Consider the following 9,453-nt stretch of genomic DNA (forward strand, 5'->3'; position numbering starts at 1 on the left):
CTTTGGCGCAAGACAATGTCCAACACGCATCCAACGCCTAGCAAAGCCTTGAGCTGCGTGTGACCGTCTTGGGCTTCGTGCCAGACGTTTCTGGCCGTTGGATGCATGCTAGACACTATGTTGCACCACAGAGGAGCTCAATCCCTGCTTAGAGGTGGGTGACGGTTTGAGATAGAGGTGGCCTGGGTGACAACCACTAGTGTTCGGTAACACTCTTGTGGAGTGTTCTTCTGTAATTTTCTTCTACTGGAACACAAATAGAATAGAAACATTTTTGGCAACGGCAGTTTATTTTTGTGTTCCCGAAGAACGAACCGGGTGTTTGGAACAAAAATTGAAACTGTTCTTTCCAGGAGCATTCGAAGAAACTAAAAATGGAAGCCCTCGACTCGAGACATGTCTCACTTTCATCTCCCTCTCTCTTCCGTGAGTATTCTTCTCCGAACCCTCTCCCTATTGAAAAAACATGAATGCCCTCGCTCTGATAAGCTGTCTGGACCTCTGCCTCTCTTTCATCTCTCTTTATCTCTTTGTTCTCCCTGCATCTCTCTCTCTCTCTCTCTCTCTCTCTCTCTCTCTCTCTCTCTCTCTCTCTCTCTATGAACTTACTCCGTGGGTGTGTGACACAATGAGCAGTTGAGCTTAGGGTGTGCGTGCTGCAATTTCAACTCTGCTAGACTACAACTGAAGAGTGGAAGAAGATACTTCACTCATCACCAAGTTTGGGTGGGACTTTGCATCCGTGAGTTGTCTACTTCTTTTTCCTTTACACTTTTCTTCTTTCTTTCTTTAAAAATTCTAAAAATTTTTTATATGGAATGTTTGGAACCTTAATGCATTGTGGGTCATGCTTAATCCCTACCCTCCTCAACTCCTTCCGTTCTCCCGTTCTCCTATTAACATTTTAAATCCCGCCGCCCACCCCAATCTTGAGTTGAACAGTTCCTCTGCAATTATTTAGGGTTTCATTTGCTTTCTTTAGCCCCTTTTGAGTCCCTCAACCCCCCCCCCCCCCACACCTTTTCTTTTGGTACATAATGGATAAATGAATTCAGACATTGCACATACGAGTTTCTACAAGGCAATGCTAGTACATGAATGCTGATTAAATTTTTTGTTTTTGTTGTATCAAGTTATCTAAAGGCTGAATGTTTGGTTACCTTCATTTAATTTCTGATTATTGAAGATTTTTCTTCTCTGATAAATGAGCAAAAAAAGGACTTGATTGATTACCATGGCGTTAGCGATGCATGGCTACTGGACCAAACTTCCAAAAGTGAAAATATTAACTGAAGGAAAAGATACCAGTAGCATGTCTTAGATGGCAAGGTTGTGTGCTGAAACCAAATTTGGAAGGTTTGGACCGTGGTAAACTAATGCAGTGCTTATCCCGGACTAGTGAAATTCAGTGGGAGATCAGCTTGTGACAGGATAGTAGGAAAGAAAGGACAAAGCAAATTTGAAAAGAAAACTAATTACAGAATAACAATACGGCTGATTTGGCCAATCAAGGGAAAGGGTCTGATTTTAATGTATAATATTTCTTGAAAGTGTGATCAAAATCTGATGATCATATTCACACTGATGGAGTAATCCTACTTGGGGAAGGAGTCGAATGACAACTCAATATTGCAGAATCAATGGACAGAATTGGGGCTCTAAATAGAGATCATTTAAGGCTTTAATGATTGGTTGAACAGTAACAAAAATATAAAAACATAATTTCGAAGCAGAACCGGAAAACTGAATTTATGGGAATCAATGCTAGGAATTTTTGGAACCATCACAAGATTCAGAACTAATGGCAGAACAGAGAACTGAAACCAGAATTTGGAGGTCAAATTTTAAAACAAGAGATTTGGAGGAATCCAAGTTGAAGTCAGAAACTAACGTATGACCGACGATAGTATTTCTTTCTGGGTTTTGAAGATGAAACCGAAATAGAAAACAAATAACAGAAAAGATAGAAATCATATGATCAGGAATCACAACCTGATCTGCAGGGCTGGAATCACCACCAAAGATTCCTGGAACCAACACTTGGGTAAGGTTCAAGGTATTGAGTTTCGACCCTTGGGGAGACCGAAATTTCGGTTGAAAACTAGGAAATTTCGAGGAAACCAGAGAATTTTTCCCGGCTTGGTGGAAATTTAGGTTTTGACCCCCAAAGAGTGTGTTTTTTTCCTGATCTGGAAACTTAGGTTTCGACCCCCAAACAGTGTTTTTTTTTTTTTTTTTTCCTGATTTTTTGTGTGCATCCTATTTTAGACACTACTAACACATTCACATAATTAGTTTCATAAAAAAAACACATAAAGTCATACTTGTGTGGTGAACCAAAGGTTCGGTAATCATTACGCTGAGTTGTTGACTGAAATATGTTGTAGGTAAATGCATTTAAAAAAAAAAATCCATAAAAAAAAAAATAAAATTCATCCACCTTGAATGCGTAGATTGGGTCCTCCTAAGTAACATATAAAAAATTTACATAATTCTACTCTATTTACAAGTATATTCTATAAAAAATTTGATTTTTGGGAAAGTTGGGACTTACCTTTTTTGTCCAAGTTGTCTTTCTTATATAGATGAAGCAAGAACCACTCTTAGATTCAACTTTGGTAGGCAAAAAATGGAAATCTCCATTGTTTCTCCAAGTTTCCCACTCCTAGGAAAAAAAACTAAGAAGAGAGGGTCGAAATCTGCTGAAGAAGGCTTGGGTTTCTTTTCAAACTAACTTATATAGGACTTGGTTCCACCCAAAGGGTGAACTAGTTGGTTTGGTTGAAATCTTTGAATTTGGTCGAAACTTGTCTAAACTTGGTCAAAACCTTTGACCTTTAAAAGTCACAGAACATATCGTTTTGACCATAGTTTTTAAGGCGGTAAGGCGACGGAGGCTTTTGAGGGTCTTTCGGAGCGCCTTAGCGATAAGACGGGCATAAAACGTCGCCTTATTGACTAAAGCGTTCCTATGTAATTTTTTTATAAAACCAATATATTTGGCTCAAATCCTAATTGAATCCTATTACTCATATGTTAAATAAATATTAAAAGTTCATATTCATACCAATGTAAGATATTCATCAAGAAAACAAATTGATAAAGTGAAAAACTAAGTTCATCTTCATCAATCATCAATCATATTAACATATAATATAAATACATAATTATGAAATAAAATTATAAATATAAAGAAAAGAAGACATAAAAAATACAAGTATTTATTATAGTTACCTCTATGATGCCAAAATGAGTGCCTAACCCTTAAGGTCATCCACTATATTTCTACTCCTGTCAAAGAAGAATGATGCTCACCGCTGCCGGAGCAAACTCACTGCTGCCGGAGCAAAATGGTCGCCTAGATCAGTGGTTCTTCCTTGTTCCTTGATTCCTTCTCAAAGGCCTTTCTAAAAATCCTTGACAAAATCCAAACCTTGTTTGTGAATTGTGTTTTTGTATTGTTTTTTTTTTTTGTTATTTTTTGTGGAGTAAAGCTGATCCTATACATCTCAAGTGTTAACAAAATCATGGTTTTGACCCTTAGGGATATGGTCGTAACCTGCGAAATTTCGCTTTTGATCGAGTTCTCGAACCATGCTCTTGGGAGCCTACTGAATCATCACATCAGGGAGCATTCTGAATCACCATAGAATGAAAGGCAACAAGCCAAAATCTTTATTCAAATTCGTGTACAAGGTTGTTGCTCCTCAAAAACGTATATAGAAGACTCAAAACATTCTCATACTCAAAAAAAGAAAGACCTAAACCAATCCTGAACTGATAAGGTAAGATGAACTGACTAGGAAACTGAAATAATAAAGGGGAATTGATTCGAACAAGGACTCTAATTAAATAAATGAAATGAATTCTGTATTCCTACCTCCTATCGATATTTTAAGTCCATTAAAGTGGTACATTACAATGAACACCTATTAGACCATAGGCCCAACACATATATAATCAACCCACCCAAGGCTTATTAATTCAGGAAACAACTTCTTCACAAAGTTGGGGGGGGGGGGTAAGGCTGCTAATGTAGGACTGGATTTGACAACCAAACCAGACCCAAAACTGCAGGAAACACCCAACAGTAAACAGCAGTAACAGTCCAATACTAACTAGTCAACAGTCCTTAAAATCAGAATTGTCAAACCCAGAAATTGGAGCTCTATAATCAGATATCAACACCAAACAAAAGGACTAACCAGCAACCAGAATATGGTATCAACAGTCCACAAACCATAACAGAACAGTAACAATTTCAGCAGTTGATTGATTTCAGATCACCAATATCGAGTAGGGCAGAACAGTAGTTAACTAAGTAAATAAGTAACCAGAAACTTCAGAGGACTTTTAGAGGTTCAAATCAGCAGCAATAATGATCCACAATCTCAAGGAAACAAAATAAAATCAGTCACAGCCATCAATCTCAATTTAGAACACAGCAGGTCACTAAAAGACAAAGATTTGGTGATTTCTAAAACTCACGACTGGATGGACAGAACTAGCCCAAAATTGGGTCGAACCATGCTTGGATAATAGGGAACAATCGACCAAAAAACTGGGCCAATCTGACAACCAGATCTGGGTCTTCCAGTAGGGGTAGATGCTCTGTTTTGCAGAATAATTCTGGGCTGGTTCAGAATTCACATACCTGATTTGTAGCCTTGATAAACCTTGAGAATAAAAGAGAACTTAAAGAGAATAATAACTAGAAGCAGACCTCCTGGACTTCACGCTGCAAGGAGTCACTTGGATTACACACCAAGTCCTTATTCCCTGATCAGATACAAGGAACAGCCATGGATACCCAGCGGCAGCAACAAGAGAGTTTTTTCTTAAAATTCAAATCGTGGGCCTTAATATGGTGCTCTTCTTTATTTATAATGATGGGTATAAGATTACAAAGAATAGAAACCCAAAGTTTCTAAATATTGACTAAATAAACCACCATCATGTAGTTACTAAAACTGGAAATTGAAATCTAATAAAATTAGAAACTAGCTTATTGCAGAAATTAGAAACTAATTTAAGACTGAAAAATAGAAACTAAATTAGAAACTAATAAGTAACTAATAACCCCATCATAGCGCAAACCGTGGGCCATAGAAGCAGCCTTGGTCGACCCAATCAGCCATTGCGGTCGACCCTCTTATTCCTCCTTGAGTAGACCTTCAGATCTACATCATCTGCGTACATTATGACCCTCCCAGACCCAGGAGTGGCGAAAGTCTCTTGCAATAGGTACACCTTTTTTTTGGATGACTGCACAATGGCACGATCACTATATCTTTGATTTTTTCTCTCCTCTATGGAAAGAGGGGATGGTACATAGTAGGGGTGAAAGTTTGGCCCTAACAACCCGAACCACCCTGGCCCTCCTTGAACCCAAACAGGGCTTGGGCCAAGTTTTCTGACCCTGAGGGCGGGTTCGGGCTGAAAAACCCCAACCCTAGGTCAGGGTTGGGTCGGGCTTGGGTTGAGGCCTCAACTTGGCCCAAAATTTAACCCTGAATTTTTATATTAGAATTTAGGGCTCCTATTGGTATTTCATTTTTCATTTTTAATTTAGGGCCTCTTTCTAGCTCTTGCTCGGTTTTAAGTAGTTACATAACTGAAGAAGAAATTTCTTTCTTTATCCAATTTCAAATGAATCAAGTAACTATCTATTCGATCTAGTATAAATAGTAACTATCTGTTCTTCTAACGTGAGAGGGGCCTCATTGGGATTGTTTGAGCAATTCACGCAGTCATTGACCTCTTGCAATTAATTCCGATTAGCTTTATCAAGATCAGAAGTGAATTGTGCAAAGGCTTCCAACTCTGCGAAATTGAGCTAGTTCCAATTTTAATTTTCCAACTACCTATTTCATGGCTTTAATTTAAGAACATATCCTAATCTGGAGACGGAAATACCCACATTAATTGCTGGTCAGATTCCAGCATTGAATAGATCAGCAAATAAGAATATTTGTTCATCAGTAATGGAAATTATATTAGTAGGAATATAAGCCCAATTGAGTCATTTAGATTGATTTCGTGAGTTTTATAATTGTTAAACCTTGGTCAACGTCCCTTTCTTATTTTTATGATGAGAATGTGGAAAATGGGGAGCAGGTGAACCATGCACATGAATCATGGCAACTTGATTTTCTACTTATAAATTGGTTAAAAGTATTGATTCTATGTTTTAGTGGGGCCATCGAGTTTTCTTCTACCAAGTCCTTATTACACTGTAGTAGGTTTGGTGGTGCACATAACGCATGTGAGTTGCAATTGTTTTGCTTGTGGTGGTGGGCTTTATGCTGGTGCTTTGAACCGCTATTCACAGATACCTTCGGCTCGAGTTGTTTGTTGCCTTTTTAGTCTTTAATGTGGAGTTGTGTGTTGCCTTTTTAGTCTTTAATGTGGAGTTGTGTGTGATTACATAGTTTTTAATGCGGATTTTTGTGTTCGAGTTATTACTTTCGTGCTTAGCGGGGCTATCAAGAATTCGTTATCTCATTCCTCCTTTTATGAAAGTAGGTTGGGTGATGGATTATCTTGGTGGTGGACGTAATGCATGTAGGACGCTTTGTCTTGACTGATCTATATGGTACGTCAGGTAGACAACCAATACCTTATTATAGTTTGTCGTTATAAGCGTGAGGCTGATTTGTAGTGGTGCATCTGGTTGACAACCGGCACTTATTATAATTTGCTATAACCCTCAATCTTTTTGCATGGATCCTTGCACTCGTCCTTGCTTGGAATCCCCATGTAACCGACCCCATTAAGTTGGGATAAGGTTTTGGATGTTGTTGTTGTTGTTGATAGAATGACGAAAACAGGTCAATCAAGGTTAATCCAACCATTGCAAAAGCTAGGGTCAACCCAACCTAGCCCAGCCCGACCCAACCTGACCCAACCTGTCCCTGACAGGGTCAATTAGGGCCGTGTTGGGCCTGGGTTTAATTTTGAGGACCTAGGGTTGGGTTAGGGTTTTAAGAAACCCGGTCCAACCTGGCCCTGTTTCACCCCTAATAGATAGTATACTTGATCGTTTGGTCAATGAGACATACATAAGCTAAAAATTTCTACTTAAATCCTTATATACCCTACAATATTGAAATTGGGTGTCATAGAAGTGCTTCTGTTATTGTGCCTTAAAACGCATTTCTATTTCTTTTCTGATTCAGAACTGTTTCTTACGACATGTTACTAAACACATTTCTACCATGCAAAGTATTCCCCTGGAACAGCGGAAAAAAAAATTCTGGCCCAGAAACAGTCCTGCAGGACATAAGTGTTTTCATATGGCAACTTGTTCTCTTCCAATCCTCCTCATTTGATTTGTCATAAGTAAAAGAATGATGCCCTAACTGTTTTTGAGTTTCAGGAAATTTTGGGGCCAAATTAATTTTGGGTATGAGAAAGAGGTGTTTTAGATGATCCAAATATCAGTTCCTCAAAAGTCAACTAGAATGTACATCTTGGAATGTGGAAAAAAACAATTAGGTTAGGATTTAAGTCGATCATGAAATGAGTTGGTGTTTCTTATGTATTTGGTCTTTCCTTTATTGGTTCCATTTTTTAATTTGGAGCATCATGGATGGCCTCTCCTAAATTTGGATGTGCCATAGTTGATACTCCTATATCAAGCAATGGCTTCTGATGACTGCACGGTAAGAGATCTCTTGTGTGGACAGATACGGGTCAAACATTGTTTTAACCTTATATTTTATTTGATTTACTATTACACCATCCAAGTCTTACTTTGTAGAATAATGATGAATAATTGTATTGCCTGCTTAGATTAGGATCCATTGGCTTGTTGCAGTGGTTTCCTTCAGCCTTCTAATTGGTCTTAGTGCAAATGCTTGTTCATTTATGCCATAGAGCTTTGATTAAACTTGCACTTTAATGGAACAAACACAATGGTTTTTATTTTCATTTTTAGCATTAATTTCTTAAGAGAAAAATAGAAATAGTAACAAGAGAAGAATGTTTCAGTTGTTATCCTCTATTTTTCGTGTGTGATATATTTAACTTCCCAGGTAACATATTTGCTGGTGTATCTACTTTGAATTTTGAGCAACTGCCAGCTTGTGTGAAAGTTCTCTTTGATGTCTACAACAGTTATTTTCTTTTTCATGTTGCCAAATTTTGGCTGAAGTATGGTGATGGTGACTTGAAGGGTGATGAATCTAGATGCTTTGGTATTTTGAGATGTTTATAGTTTAAGAAGTTTATTACCTGCATTTCCAGTACACTAAAGTCTTCTAATTGATAAACAAAATGAGTACAATCAGTAAAAGGGAGATGCTGACTTATCATATTTCAGTTCTTTGGGCAAATGCATCTTGAATTCTTGATAGAAGCTAAGTGTTAACTCCACTCATAAAACTAGCTAGTTACACATTTTGAATGGGTTGTCTAAAGCCAGTCATGCTTCAGGATCTGCTTGATGCCTCTTATCCATGAACCTTCAATCCTCATTCAAATTGGATCGGTAGGATGAATAGGGGAGAATTTATTCTACAATTAGCAGGGCGAATAAAAAAAGTGGCAGATTAGGGATTTCAGCAAAGAGGATCACAATGTATCATGGTGTTAGATGTATGGTTAGAATTGAGTACCAAAAGAAAAGAAAAAGAAAGATGTAGGGTTAGGATTTAATATCAAATTAAATTTTAAGATCAATAAAATTTAAAAGATTGAGAATGCAAAAATAGAATACATACTAATTTGTTGAGCAGTAGCAGATGATATTAGAAGAAGAAAACAAATGAAGAAATGGAGGAAAGAATAAACCCCCTAAGGTTTCATGGTTGGACCTCCAAACTTCTATAAACTAATACAACTCAGTTGAATCTGCATTATTTCTCGTGCTTTACTGTCCGGGTTGGTTCTGTCTGTAGAGCCATTGAATCTGCATTAGATTATCTGGAGATTGTTTCTGAAATTTCTGTTTGAGCAGTTATTACTCTTGCATTATTGTTTATTTGTTGGCTTTTCCTCTGATGGATCTTCTAAACCATAGTTGTCAAGGTGGGGCCAGCAGCTAGGTGACCCCAAGTGGTCAGGGGCGGGGGGAAACCAAAGCGACACCACCAAGGTGCCTGTCGTCTTGACAACTATGTTCTACTATGTTTGCTAAAGCTTCGGAAAGGCTTCCACTGTACAATGGATACTAATTTCATATGAAGATGGGTTGTGTAGTGTGCTTTTGTTGTCTTTGTACTTTGTTATAGCTCTCTTTCTGGTATTTCAGACCACTGTTAGTTAAAACGCGTTTTTTTGCCGTTTAAAACGCGTTTTGCCGTATGCTTCCATACAATGCGGGAAAAAAGGGGAACGACGGTATAAAACGTTTTAAACGCGTTTTAAATGCACGTTTAAAATGCGTATACGTTTTGTAAGGGCAAAATAGGAATTTTGTCATACTATTTAAAAAAAAAAAAAAAAAAAAAA

At 37.8% G+C, this 9,453-nt stretch overlaps 1 long non-coding RNA gene across 2 annotated transcripts in view; it reads left to right on the forward strand.

Moving 5' to 3' along the window:
- The first annotated feature begins 301 nt into the window (after positions 1–301).
- The window catches only part of LOC122085822, an 11,757-nt gene continuing 2,605 nt past the window's right edge, over positions 302–9,453 (forward strand). Inside the window, exons 1-2 of one of the 2 annotated variants that reach the window (XR_006142237.1) lie at positions 302–426; positions 637–742. This is a non-coding gene — a long non-coding RNA (uncharacterized LOC122085822). Of the gene's footprint in view, positions 743–9,453 lie in introns of both variants that reach the window. The other variant, XR_006142236.1, reaches the window with a different exon arrangement.

This window comes from Macadamia integrifolia, chromosome 8 (genome assembly GCF_013358625.1).
Source record: "Macadamia integrifolia cultivar HAES 741 chromosome 8, SCU_Mint_v3, whole genome shotgun sequence".
Taxonomy (NCBI): Eukaryota; Viridiplantae; Streptophyta; class Magnoliopsida; order Proteales; family Proteaceae; genus Macadamia; species Macadamia integrifolia.